Source organism: Ammospiza caudacuta, chromosome 3 (assembly GCF_027887145.1).
Source record: "Ammospiza caudacuta isolate bAmmCau1 chromosome 3, bAmmCau1.pri, whole genome shotgun sequence".
Lineage (NCBI taxonomy): Eukaryota > Metazoa > Chordata > Aves > Passeriformes > Passerellidae > Ammospiza > Ammospiza caudacuta.
The window spans coordinates 2,003,489-2,018,063 of NC_080595.1; positions in this window are offsets into that span (position 1 = coordinate 2,003,489).

A 14,575-nucleotide genomic window follows, 5' to 3' on the forward strand; every position below is an offset into this window, starting at 1 on the left:
AATAAACATGATTTCTCCTCCTGCCCATTGCACAAAACCTGTTAAAATATTGCTCACACTGTAGAATCTGTTTCAAATGAGCAAGGCACTGATTATGGAGGGGGAAAAAGTGAGATTTTTTTTTTTTGTAGTTTTATACTAATTTTAAACAATACCATGCCAGAATAAGTAACTTTGAGAAGTCACTCTCAAGACCCCATATAGGATAAATTAGAAGCATACATAGGATAATTTTTGTCAGGGATCTCCTATTTAATTTTAAAATCTTCGCCTATATTTAAAATATGAAGAGTATAACCTTTTCTTTGCTTTTTAGTGATTTGACCTGTAATCACAGTACAGCATTTTGCTAATAAACATGAGGGATTTTTGCTTATGTTAGTTTAACCAGCATTTAAGGTCAGAAAGGACAATTGTGACCCAGGAGCCTGATCAGCTCCCTGATACAAAATAACTGTTTATCATTTTCTTTCCCCAAAGCCCTCTTTATTTTCCTTTAAAAAAATTTAGTGACCCACATTCCACACAGGCTATTGGTGACTTTGACATACCTCTGCTCAAAGCTGTGCAGAGGAGGCTGAAGCAGGTGTTCAAACACTAAGCACTGCCCATAAATTTAATCTGACATCCTGCTCAGAGAATGCTGGGCAAAACAATTGAACCAAGTCCACACACTTTGAAGCTGCAGCTCCAAAAAATCACAGCTGAAAGGGGAGGGAGCCTCCTAGCAACAAAAATGCACCCGAGCCTCCCAGCTGAAGTGTGTGCGTCTCACAGCACCTCGTGGGTCCACAGGGTGGGTTTTGGGGAAGGGGGGAGGCTTAAAGCTTTGAATTTGTCATTTCTTTCTCAACTGGCTTTTAGTTCTGATCCTGAGCGAGAAGAAAGGGGTCCTTGTTTGATAAGAAGGGATGATAACCTGCACCCAAGCCAATAAAAAGGATTAACCCGAGACTGAAGGCTCAATACTGGGTTCTGGCCGATGCATGGTTCAATTAGACTAAAAGCTGTCCTACAGCATTAAGGCAAGTTACCTTCATTTTCAGCTTCAGTGAAACAGACCCCAGATGACAGGATAGGCAAACAAGGACTTTTTCACTTTTCACAATTGCTTTCATCCTGCATGGCCAGTATTATTAGACTTTAAAGAAACTGGAAAATCAGAGGAGTGTTCCAAGTAGGTGGTCTCAGGGTATTCATTGCATCCGGGCACATCAGGCTGGCTAACGTGTTTTGTAAGCCCAGCAATGTGGCTTGCAGTTCATTTCTTCAGTTCATTTTCATTTTCACCTAATAAAATCAATTTTCAACCCAAAGTGATGGCCTACAGATATTACTTTAGAAGCCTAGGATGTAAACACTTCAGACAGTCATGCACCTCCAGCTACAGCGTGCTCTCCAAAGAAGGGAGCCTGTTCCTCCCAGGCAGCCTGCTTTTATCCCATGCACCTGGGAAATCAGGGACAGGAGTGTCTGGCTCTTTTCAGCAGCAGGGGTCAAAATACTTTGAAAAGAAGAAACGAAAAAGCAACAGGATCGTGCCAGACTGACTTTGCACACACGTGGAAATGGAGGCACAGCCCAGCCAAGGTCATCCCTGGCTGGACAGCAGAGCTGGGAGAGCCAGGCACGGATCCAAAGCACTGCTCTGGGCTCTCCCATCCAGCTGCCCAGGCCTGAACGGAGCAACAGGGATGTAAATCTGGGCATTTACATCTCAGACTTTCATTTCTTTCCCCCGTGATGTAAACAGAATGAACAAACATCCATCTGGAGCACTGGAAAGCTGTTTATGGGAAACATGAGCAGCTTCTTTCCTATTTCCCTGGTAAGTAAAGCTTGGAGATGATTCCTGGAAATACAATATCCCCATAGATGATACCACAGAGTGCCTGTTGACATACTCCAACATTCAAAAAACAATTAATATGTTTTCTCCCACATTTCCCATGGCTGCCATCGTGGTATAGAGCCTTGTTCTTGCTATTTGTACAGGGGGCAAGGATTAAATGAACACAACAGTGTTGCAAGCACTAAAAATGGCCCAGGGGGGGCAGTTGTTTGTAGAGAATTAAATCAAGAAAGGACAAATTTAGAGGTATTTATTTGATAGGAGGCTGTGCTGACCATTCCTGGAAAAGCAGGAGTTGGAGAGCTTAGGAAACAGACTGACCACAACTGGAGTGCTTTCCACTCATGGCTCTGCAAAATGACTACAAGGCAAAGATCCAAACTTTTGATACACAGGAAAAATATGTTGGAAACTTAAGGTATCCTGATAGCCCAGGGCAGCCTGTTTGCTTGGATTTTCCTGGTGTAAATAGAACCAGCACACAACAGCTCAAGGACTGTCCAAGCAAGACTGCCAAAAGAAACAGTTATTTTTTATCCAGATCATTCCAGAAATTCCCTTTTCTTGGCCTGCAAGTGGAACAAACATCCTATTTGCTGGAGCATCCCCACCACTACAGGCAGGACTTGAGTATTCCCCGTTAATCAATGGTCATCCTGCCCTGGGCAAAGGTTGCTGACTGCAATGTGTGGGAAACAGGAAAAGCAGCTTAAAATAAAGTTGTGGGATTGCTTGGTTCATTCAGGCAGACCTGTCTGTGAGAAAAAGAATTAATGAAATGTTGATTTATTTTTTCTAACTCTTAAAACAAATGGAAGCGTGAAAATTCACTGGAGCAACACTGTTTTTATAGCCTCTGGTGTAAACACCCCTGAGATTCTGTCAATGCAGTTGAACTCTCAGCTGGGGGTGGTCAGAGCAGAAAGGTCACCACACCCAGGGCTGACCCTGGTTGAAACTGTGCTAACTTTGACTTTCTCCTTCCAAAGCCTCACAACAAACTGCAGCTTAACCCCTTGAAGATGGTTTGATTTCACTCAGCCATGGCCACAGCAGAAGGAATTGCTAACCCAGAGAGGCATTTGGCTACAGGAGTGACACAGGACTAAGAGACACTGGAATTGCAGGTTGTCCAGACAAGTTGTGGGTTCCCCATCCCTGAAAGTGTGCAAGACCAGCTTGGATGGGGCTTGGAGCAAGCTGGGATGATGGGAGCTATCCCTGCTCATGGCAGGGGGTTGGAACAAGATGGTCCCTTCCAAACCAAACCATTCTAGGATTCTATTCTGTCATTGTCCACTGCACCATTCACCACCTCCTCTCTCTACCTTCAGGCTGGACTAACTTTTTTATTAAATATCTAACATATCTCACACTATGCAACTTTGATCACAAATTGGGGTCCTAAGTCACTACTACTTTTAGCAAAATAGGTTTTATTGCATTTTTCTAGCTGATCCAAATCTAACAGTAATATTTGCATGGTGCCTGAGGCACCCCTCTAAACTGGGAATAAATGGCTGCTTTTTACATGACATACACAAGGATTAATCTTTCAGAGAGGCAAAGTGGGCAGAGGAACCAGTGGAGGGTGCTGCAATGACAGTGGACTTGCAGAAATACTGCAGAGTGCTGCAGAGCTCCTCATTGCACAGACACTCAGGGCTGGGACACAAAGGGATCAGCTGATTCCTGCCACCACCAAAGGGAACTGGATCAGGAGAAGCTGCTCCTTAAACATCTACCTGAGCCACACACACCTGGTGGTGAGCAGGAAAAGTCCAAGCTTGGTTTTTAATTTGACAATCTCTGACCTATGCCCACAGCAGTGTGTTCCCACAGAATTTCAGTGTAACAATAGTCTGTCCCACAGAATTTCAGTGTAACAATAGTCTGACCTCCTTCATGCTCACAGCTCTCTGGCCGAGCACAGACCCTGAAGCAGAGCTACAAAGGTTAAGTACAGCAGTGCTGCACACAGGTGATCTTGGCTCCCAGTGACACCCACAGAAACACTCCAGTCCTTTGTGCTCTGCCATGTCTCCCACCCAGCAGATTGAAACTCCCTCAGTAGTTTTAATTGGTGTCATTAACAAAAATTATAAATTTTTCCGCCAACAAGAAAGTGCTGAATGAACTTGGGCTCTTTAAAAAGTTATTCTGGCCTAGGACTTGTTTTTTGTTGTTTTTTTTTTTTTTCTAGCCTGTTCAGGGCTAGATTTGTACTGCAGCTACATCTAAGAATACATCCAAGCTACATCTAGGAATAAGCATGCCTGGCTCTGGGACTGCAAATCTGTTTTCTCCTTTTGATTTTAAATGAACAGTGGCAATGTGCTTTAGCACTGTCACTGCCTGGCCTTCTGTCACGCTGGCTAATTCCTCAATCCCCCCAGGGGCTGAGCTCACCCAAGTTATAAATACTGTACTGAAGTGCAAACACTGGGTGACCTTTAATACAAGAGTCAGAACTGACCCCTGCATTTCTTCACGCTGTCAGACATGCAGAAGATGCAGGACTAATAGGCACATTAATGCCCAAGGAAGAAAGTGAGGACTTCAAACTCTTCTTAATGGAGTTAAAACACATTCTTTAAAAAGGAAAAAAAAAAGGCTCTGAGAATGTGGCCTTTCACTAACATAAACAGTTTCAAAGAATGGTTGTGGCACAGAAGCAGTGACTGGAAAATCAGAAAATCTGTATAAGAACTGTTGTCATAGTGGATTTCCCATAGGGATTATTTTAATCTAGGGAAGCCATTAAAGACATTGGTTTGACTGGAGGGTCTCAACTTTTCTTTTTCTTCCCCCTCTCCAGACACATACATCAAACTCTATGGGGCTGTCAAGTTATCTCCAGCACTGGCTGAAAAATCTGTGACAGTATTAAAAAGAAAACATTTGATGGTCTTGTGAACTGCTGGGAGTTATCAGTATTAAGGTGTTAATAATGCCATAATCCAAGGCTGATAATTATTCCCCCAATTCTTAATGCAATTTAGCTGCTTAGCACATGGCACTTATGATACAGACCAGATTCATTGCAAAGCTGTTGGGGGAAATTGTCCTAAGAAAATTTTAAACCCCCTGGATTTCCAAGCCCAAAGAGGACATAGAGAAATGTATGATAGAAATGAAAGAAAAGGAAGGTGCTCTGTATTAAAATTTTTACAGGAAACAAACATGCCTCTTTCCACAGGCATTATTTAATTGTAATGTCTATTTATTTGGTATTTCTTTCTGTTTTCCTGCATTGTTGTAAAAGTGTAAATCCTACTTGAAAAATCTCCTTTTACAGGTTAAAAATCTCCAAAGGCTTATAAGCTGATGTGAAAGATTGACTTAATTGAGCAGTATATTTTTGATTTACTAAAGAAACCTTAATCCTTTGACTAAACTGATGTATAGATTTTTAAGAGATTAGCAAATCTAAAATGCATTAAATTCCAGGGCAATAAAACCATCTGACTGTATGAAAAGGCATAAATGTAAAACACAGCTTGTGTTGCCAGTTACTGTGGGGTCTCTTATCGTTGGGTTATCAATTAAATTCCTGATGTGGTTGTTGCAGAAATGACCATAAACCTACTGCCATCTGTACAGGAAACCCATTGTCCAAGGCATGGACCCACACTGAGAGTGCCCTTGCCTGCAAAATTTCCATCAGGAGTTACAGGTAAGCAAAGGACAGAAGAAGGAACTCATTAAAATTATCACAGAGTACCAAATTGTGCCTGTGCCACTACCAAACCACCAAGAGCTTTAATGGAAAGTTCTGCTGATGTGGGGATGGAAATGGCAGCAAGGCCAGGAAAACTGGAGGGCTGCCATTTCCTAGGGGTCAGGAACATGTGGGGAAACTGTGCTTTAGATTCCAGAGAAAATCACAAGAGCAACTGGAGGCTCTCTGAAAGTGTGAGAGGGAACCCTGTGAGAGGAGCAGCCCAGTGAACAGGACCATGGGTGAGCACACTGAACACAGGAATGGGAACCATACAAATACCTCAGAGAGGTGCTGGCCAGGAGCCAGATAACATTTACAACCATGATCCCTCCCCAAAACACCAATGACTGCCCCTGTGGTTATTTTTAAAGGGTTTTTTTTGCATCTGGAGCTGTCTGCTGACTGATTTAATCATCATTCCCTGCTGTGGCAATGGCTAGGAAAAAAGGGCTCAAGGACCAAAAACTGATTCCCCAAGGCTGCCAGTTCAAAACCAGGTATAGATATGACACATAAAGTATAATATTCAGTAGATCCACCATGTTACCTTCAGCAAAAAACCAAATCAGTCAAGAGGAAGCTTTTCAGAAGAAAGCCCTGGCAGGTGGAGCTGCATTCCCAGTGCTGGGTGGCTGATGCCAGGACCCTCATGTTGGGCAGCAGTGTTGCCTGCAGGGTAAAGCACAGGCCAGCACTGCTCCACTTTCCACGTGTCTGTGGGACTTCCAAGCCTTTTTCCTCCTCTCCTGTCTTGTGGTCACTTGGTTTCTCCAAAGCAGGAGCTGTCACTGCACAGATGCCCAGCACTGTGAATTCCTAATGCCAGCAGGGCCCCTCCATTCCACTGGAATGCAAATAAACCCCAGCACTTCTCCTGGAGCTCTGCAAGTTAAATAAAGCACTCCCACAACCCAGGCACCATGGAAAGGCAGTAAGGGATTAATTCCGGTTTGTCTGGGAGCCTCCTGGACCCTCCCCATAACCTTGCAGTCCCTTACTTATTTATTTGTTTAATCTTTTCACCAAAACCTACGTTAGAACACAGAGGAACCAGAAATGGGGCACCAAAGAAAAGCAAATTATTAAACTAAAAATATCCTTACCAAACATGCAGAAAAATAAATAGGTGGAAAATAAGCCCAGCTCTCCTGAGGGCAGAGCGAGGCAGTGAACACTGACTGGTCACAGGGATAGCTGCAGTAATTACATTTTACATTGCTTTAGGTTTCATTTGTGCTGTCAAAACTGTTTTGTCACACTGGATTTTTTTTTTAATGCATTTCAGATTTTGCTAATCTCTAGAAAATCTGTATCAGTCTAATCAGAGGATTGGGAGGCTCCTTGCTGTATCAAAAATATACTGCTCCATTAAGTCAATCTTTCATACTGGCTTATAAGTCTTTAGAGATTTCCAATTTGTCAAAGGAAGGGATTGGGGTTTTTTCCTGTCCATGTAGTTAAGTTTTTCTAATGATGAATCTTTGAGAAAAAGAAAAAAGAAAGAAGGAAGCAAAGAAAATGAGTAGACTAAAAGTGATGATCATTGAAAAAGCCTGCATTGAGCACAGTTTGGCTCAGGAGTGCCCAAAATCCCAAATATTTGCGCGAAGATCAGCAAATAATAAGGAAACTGTTATCATGGACAAACTCTTGACTCATCCCCTTGCTGCATGAGACTCTCTCCATTTCCAGGCTCCTCTGGGCCTGTTCCTCTCTGCACTGCCATCTATCACAGACTGGCACCCAGCTTCCAGCTTCCTGCAGTGCCACCTATCACAGACTGGCACCCAGCTTCCTCCCTGCAGTGCCACCTATCACAGACTGGCACCCAGCTTCCAGCTTCCTGCAGTGCCACCTATCACAGACTGGCACCCAGCTTCCAGCTTCCTGCAGTGCCACCTATCACAGACTGGCACCCAGCTTTCTCCCTGCAGTGCCACCTATCACAGACTGGCACCCAGCTTCCTCCCTGCAATGCCACCTATCACAGACTGGCATCCAGCTTCCTGCAGTGCCACCTATCACAGACTGGCACCCAGCTTCCTCCCTGCAATGCCACCTATCACAGACTGGCACCCAGCTTCCTCCCTGCAATGCCACCTATCACAGACTGGCACCCAGCTTCCTCCCTGCAATGCCACCTATCACAGACTGGCACCCAGCTTCCTTCCTGCAGTGCCACCTATCACAGACTGGCACCCAGCTTCCTCCCTGCAATGCCACCTATCACAGACTGGCACCCAGCTTCCTTCCTGCAGTGCCACCTATCACAGACTGGCACCCAGCTTCCTCCCTGCAGTGCCACCTATCACAGACTGGCACCCAGCTTCCTTCCTGCAGTGCCACCTATCACAGACTGGCACCCAGCTTCCTCCCTGCAATGCCACCTATCACAGACTGGCACCCAGCTTCCTCCCTGCAATGCCACCTATCACAGACTGGCACCCAGCTTCCTTCCTGCAGTGCCACCTATCACAGACTGGCACCCAGCTTCCAGGTTCCTCTGGCTGGTGGGAACAGCCCCATGTGCCCACCTGTGACTGCTCCAAATGAGCCCTTTCAGGCCTTCCTGCAAAGTCTTCCTCAAGTATGGGTGGGACTCACTGTAAAGAAGAGAAATCCATTCCAGTTTTCAAATCCCTGCCTTTGAGCTCCCTCGTGCTGCAGTGGGTGTGGAGCACCTGATGCTGTCAGTGTTTGTGCCCCAAGCTGTGGGAGGGAGCACCTGTGGAGTGAGGAGATGTGGGTTTGGAGAGCAGCAGAGGATGGGCATTGTCCCTGCAGTGTCCACCAGCATCTCCCCAAGGGCACAGCCCACAGGAGCAATTCCCAATGCATTACACTCAAAATGAACCACATTAACAAAAGCAGCCTGGCTGGCTCATGTGGATTGAGGCAGATTTGGCACTGCTCACATGAGCTGCTGTCCCCTCTGCAGTGGGATCAGCAGCTCAGCAGAGGCAGGTACGCAGGTGGGAGCAGCAATTTCTGCAGGGACAGCAGCTGCTCCCAGCCCTGGTGCCTGGGGACCAGAGATGCAGTGCCAGCTCTGGAGGAGCACAGACACAGACACAGAGTGTGTGACACTCTTGGAGAAAGCCTCAGGACAAAAGGAGGTGCACCTGTGCTCACACAGAGGGACTCACACTGCCCATTCTTGCCACAGCTGGTGACTTGCTCTTTCTTCTGGGGAGCAGCCAAAAACAACTCAGGGTTTTCCTGCTTTAGACATTATCAAAATCAGACAGCATCACTCCTCTTCCAGGGAAGTTGCAAGGACTGGAGGGCAGTAGGTAAAAGACTGGGAGAGGAGAAGGGAGAAGCAGCAAAGAAATTCTTTTCCCTAAGTTATATTAAGGGCTCAGACAAATGAATCTTGAGATTGTAGAATTATGGAAGATACTTCCAGCTTTTCACTACTGTTTTCTGTATTCATTTTTAAGCATGATCCTGCACAGGAAGCTGAAACTTCACTTTACAATTTCTTTATGTAAGTTTATTTCTTTCTAAATAACACCTGTCATATGTACTTATTATTAACACAAATGGGCTAGAATCTCTTTGAACTCACCTGTTAACGTGCTTGTAAAGCACCAAGAAAAATGGAAGTCTGATCTAGGGTTGTCTCATTGAATGTGAGCACAGAAAATAAAAGGAAGGCCACACAATACTGGAGCATCATGCTCAGGCACAGACTTGGCTGCTCTGCCTTGAGGTCACTTCTCATAGACTCTTCTAAACAGAATTTCAGCTACAAAGTGCTTCCAAATTCGATGTTGGTCAAGAATTATTAAAGTGCAGGGAAAACCAACAGGAGATTCCCCCGCTGTGTTATCAGGTCAAGTCCTCAAAGGGGACAAGGGAACAGCAGCCAAGCTGTACAGCTCCAGGGACAGTCAGCATCGCTGAGCACAACTGAAACCTCCCAGCCACAGAGGGTGAAATATCAGCCTCTCAAACACTTCTTGCTAAGCAAATCCATTGAAAGCAAAATGATTAAAGTCCACCTGGTGGATTTACAGGGCTTTGTGCTGATATGAGACCATTCACTCACGAGAGGCAGCCTTTTGACATGATTCAGTTGACTGCCCTTGGCATTTGACACACACCTAAGGAGTCTAAGTGGTTACTGCTATTAGCAAAGACTTGAAAAAAGACACTTGTCACATTAGGTCAGCTATCTCTTAACTTCATCCTGTGAAATGTCACCAGTACCCCTGGGTTCTCATTCCTTATCAGTCTTTGAGATAGATGTACTTATTGTTCCAAAGCAGCAAGAAACAGAGACAGGGAAACAAAGGAAAGTGTGAGTTATTGTCTCTTCCATAAATGACAAAAAAGTTCTTGAACTTTTAAGAAAAGGACAGACCTGATTGCTTTGTGCTTAATGTTTTCATAGGGATTTTAGCCATGGCAGTTCCCCTCCTGCAGGAAAGTCCCTGTTCAGTCTCTGCAAATGAGGAGCTGAAGGCTCCTCTGCACTGAGACCAAGGGGACAGGGTCCACAGACCTGCACCAGTACCACTGTGTTCAAACAGGCACAGGGGACACCTTTGCCACTCCCCCCTTGGGGGCATAGGAGGCATTTGTCAGGCACAAGGAGTGAGCTGGGTGTAGGAAACGTTGCTGGACTGGAGATGTGCTTCACACAGGTACAAACCAGTACCCTGGAAACAGCCACCAAGTTGCCCTGACTCTGTTTCCCCCACCTGAGGGAAATTCTGACCAAATTCACTTTCTTTGAGCCTGTGAAGTTTTTGTTTTATGTACAAGGTTATACACAGCCTAGTCCCATTTTAAACCAGGGTTACCTTGCTCTGCTAATCCAGAGCCAAGGTGTTCAGCCCCTCTCAGAACCAAACTCAGAGATAATTACAACCCTGTGCTGAACCTTCCCCAGAGCAGTCACTACAGCAGTGCTTATCCAACAGATCTGTGTAAGACACTGATATCCTGTTCACAGACATGGCTACACTGAAAGGATGCTGTGGGAATTGTGAATTGTTTTAAGATGTTGCAGAATCTCCCTTTTCTACTTCATTTAAGGCCTAGAAAACCTAAAGCCTTGAAATCCTGCCTTGCCATAGGCTGAACCTCTAAATTGCAATGGAAGAAGGATGGAAGTGTGCAAAAAGGAAAGAAATACAGAGAAGGGAGACATGGATTTCATAATATCTCAGCTGGACAAGTTAGTGTTTTACAGCTTGAATTTATGTGAACATTAACAGAATTGATAAGTCAGGGTCTTGCTGACCTTGGTACTATTCCAGAAGTAATATTTTCACTAAGGTGAACTATTTCTGGACATTTCTCCAATGTACTGAACACACACTTTTTTTTTTCTGGCATTGCAGTGAGCAGAGCTCCTTGTTTCTGTTCCCTGTTGAATGGGAACAATATATTCTCACTGCACCCAAGGTCATACAAATTCTTGCCCCTTGGCAGGGATTCACAATTTTCCTCCAAATGCTTTAATGAACAGATCTTGCTTTTCTCTCCTTGAACAGGTTGCACCTACTCCACAGGGCTCAGCCAGCAAAGCCAGGCTTCTGCAAGGTGTGGTCCTGCCAGCAGGAACCTTGAGTTTCTGACAGAACTCCCCTTTCTCTGCTTCACTCTGCTGTTTTCTTCAAGGAGCACAGTTTTGGTGTCACCATTTATCAGCACTCCTGACCAGCTTAAGCATTCCAAATACAAATCCCTTTTCTTGGGCTGTAAATGAGCTGCTCAAGTAGGGCAATAAAATATTAATAAATAATAAAAGGGGGGTGTTGGAACCAGGATTTCCTAGGGCATAGACTCTCTGGCTTTGGAGTAATTGAATGAGGAAATGTTATTTGTCAGCAGTGTGAGGGGCAGCTGGAAAGCACACAGGACTGGGACCTCAGGGGAAATAAGTGTCTTTTCCTTTCTGGGGAAGGGACACAGTCTTGGCCTGGGCACACTGCAGTAGTGACAGCAAAAGCTCAGGAGATCCAGGGAACCCAGTGAAGGCAGCTTTCCCTGGGTGAATCAGCACAGCTACCTGGGCCTGCACTGACACTGATTTATAGCAGCTGAGGATTGCAGGCAGCTAAACTCATTTCATGAACCACAAAACACATTGCATGCAATCATCTTAATCTATAACAACAAAACCTGTGTGCTCAAGAAAATTGCTTGATGATACCGCAGATAGACACATTTATCCAAGCTAATTAACAGTTACTGAGCATATCTTTAATTACTGGCAATACTCTGAATGGCCCATGGCCCACAAATGTATCTCTAGCATAATCACAGTCAACCCTTCTCCTCTTCAAAGGGTATCATAATTGTTTACTAATTAATCTTTGAGCTCTTGTACCACACAGTATGTTTAGCCTTCTATAAACACAGACTGCACAGTTCTGGAGAAGAAAAGGAGAGGATGATGTGTGAGGGAATTGACTATGTTTGCTGAAAGACTCATTGCTTGGCATTCATTTTTGCTAACTTTTTAGAATCCTGAGAGTCATCAGAAACCTATCTTACTTCTATGACTGAGACAAACATCCTGATTTGGTCTTAGGCAGCACTTTAACCTGCAGTGGCAGTCACTGTCTGCCTTGCTAGATTGCACTTGGGGCTCATGCATCACCAAATCTTGCCTGTACTCAAAATAAATTGTACTGGAGTTCTCTTTATTGAGCAGAGTCTTCAAACTCTTCCTGCTTGCATGACAAGCAGCAAGATCTGTACTGCAGACATTAACAGGAAGGGGAGCAAGTCTTTAACTTGAAAGGTAACAATAGGTAACGTTTCCTGGCACATCCTTGCTTAGGGTATGGCTGAAAGAGCTGCAGCTGTTAAGGCTGATCATTTCCAAGTTTTACATTGGCCTCTGGCTCAATTTTTCAGAGGTGGCACCAAGTCATGTCTCTAAATAAGGATAGAGGATGGGCTGCCAGGTCAAATAACTCCAACATGGGCATGGTCAGAAATAACTCAAAATTGTGCAAAGAAAGTGATGCTCTTCCTGGGAAAGTTTTAGTGTGACTGAGTTACAAAAAACAACTATAGTTTGAAACTAAATGTTAGAGTGTTTAAGTTACACCCAGCATACACCCCATCTTAAGTCAACATGGGGGATGGCAACATCAACAAGTGAAGTTAGAAAATGCTGGGATTCGTGGCATTTGGGCAAGTTCTGCTCAGCTGCATTGATGGTTTTCACTAGGATGCATTTTATGGGAAGGTCACTCACTCCCCCAAGCCCACACTGCTGCAGCAAGTACAGGCAGAAGGAAGATTCACCTCTTTCTCCCTTATTCTGAGATTAGACACAAAAATCCTTTCTTTTACATGAAACTCAGCAATTTGTAGGAAAAAAGGTCACAGTCCTTATTGGTTTTGTCTTCATTGGAGACAGAAGGAGGCAAAAGGCAACAAGGCAAAAGGACTGAAACCACATCAGACAGAACAAGCTCTGGGCATTGCAGGAGTTCCTCTACACAAACCAACTGACACTGTTGTGCAGTGACCGATGGAGTGAGGCTTTATGAGACAGAAAATAGACAGATTGTGCCAGGGGGAGAGTTTGGCCCCTATGAATAGCACTTTTCAGGGGCACTCAGCTGCTGGGCAGGTACGTGTCTCCTCTCAGGCACAAGAAAAGAGAGGGGAAAGCTTTCAGTAACCCCAGTGAGGCTTTGGGGCTCCATTGTGTTCATGTGCTGCTGAAGCTGATGATGTGCCAGTATGAAGCAGCCCATCAGATGGGCACAGGCTCTCTCTGTTCTTTCCTAGGAAGGTGGCAGATAAAAGACAAGGCATTCAAGTAGCTGACAGGGTAACCTGTAAGTGCCTGTCCTGAGCAATCTACTTGTCAGCTTTGCTGGCTAAGAGAGGAGACGTGTGCCACAGCTGTCAGCTTTGTGTCATCTTTCCTCTCTGCCTTTCATCGTCCTTCATCCCATGAATGGAGGTTTTCTTTTGCTTTCTTTTTTTGGCCCAGCTCGCAGCAGCTCCTTTGTCCCACTGCCTTAATGGATCTTGGGAGTGTGCAAATCAGCCAGTTCCAGGGATGGCTAAATGGGGAACAGGATCAGAGGCATAAGGAAACCACCACCATTATCATCATCATCATCCAAGAGGCACACTGAGGCCTGGAGGTGTAAATGCTCAGACTACCCTGGGGGTGACTGAACCCAGAGCCTGCCCTTTGGGCTACCATAACACGCTGGCAATTGTCCACAAGCACAGCACAAAGGACAGGGCTTTCCTTTTTCCCTGTGAGTGATTCCACAAACACTCATCACAGGGGTAAATGCCTGTGAAAACAGGGAATTTCAAAGCTGCTTTTCTCTATCAGTGCATCAATGCCATCACTAATAAAAGTAGTTTCTAAAAAATCCCTGCACCTGATGCATTCCCCTATTTCTCCCTGGCAGGAGCTGCCTAAGCCAGGCACTCCCAGCTGCTGGAGATGCATGTGGGTAAAGAGCATTTAAACATCCACCTTCTCATGGAGATAAAGGGCTCAGGGCTCACTCCTCAGCCCTCTTCCCCTCCACCACAATTATCTACCAGAAGGTGTAGGGATGGATTATAAAAATCTCTGGCTTTGAGCAGAAACATCCATCTCAAACAATAATGATGTCTTTAGGCAAATCTCCTCAATTCCTCAGAACACACACAGGAAGGAGGCTGTGGAGCTCCTGTGCAAGTTCAGAAGAGTTGTGAAGATCCAAGTAGCACTAGAGACAGGCAAGAGCACACATTTAATTTTAGAAAGATAGCATAGCTATGACTGCAAGCCATGAGAGGGGAAGGAACACCTTCAGAAGCAGAACTCAGAAGAATGGCACACAGGGAAAAATGAAGCATCAGCAGCTGGCACTGCAGCTCTGATAAGGGGCCAGGGGATTGCAGGCAGATGCATTTTATTGTCAAACAGATTCTAATGAAGTGTCTCAATTTAAGAATGTCAACAATATTCTACTTTGATCAAGAATATTTCATCATTCCTGGATCAAAGG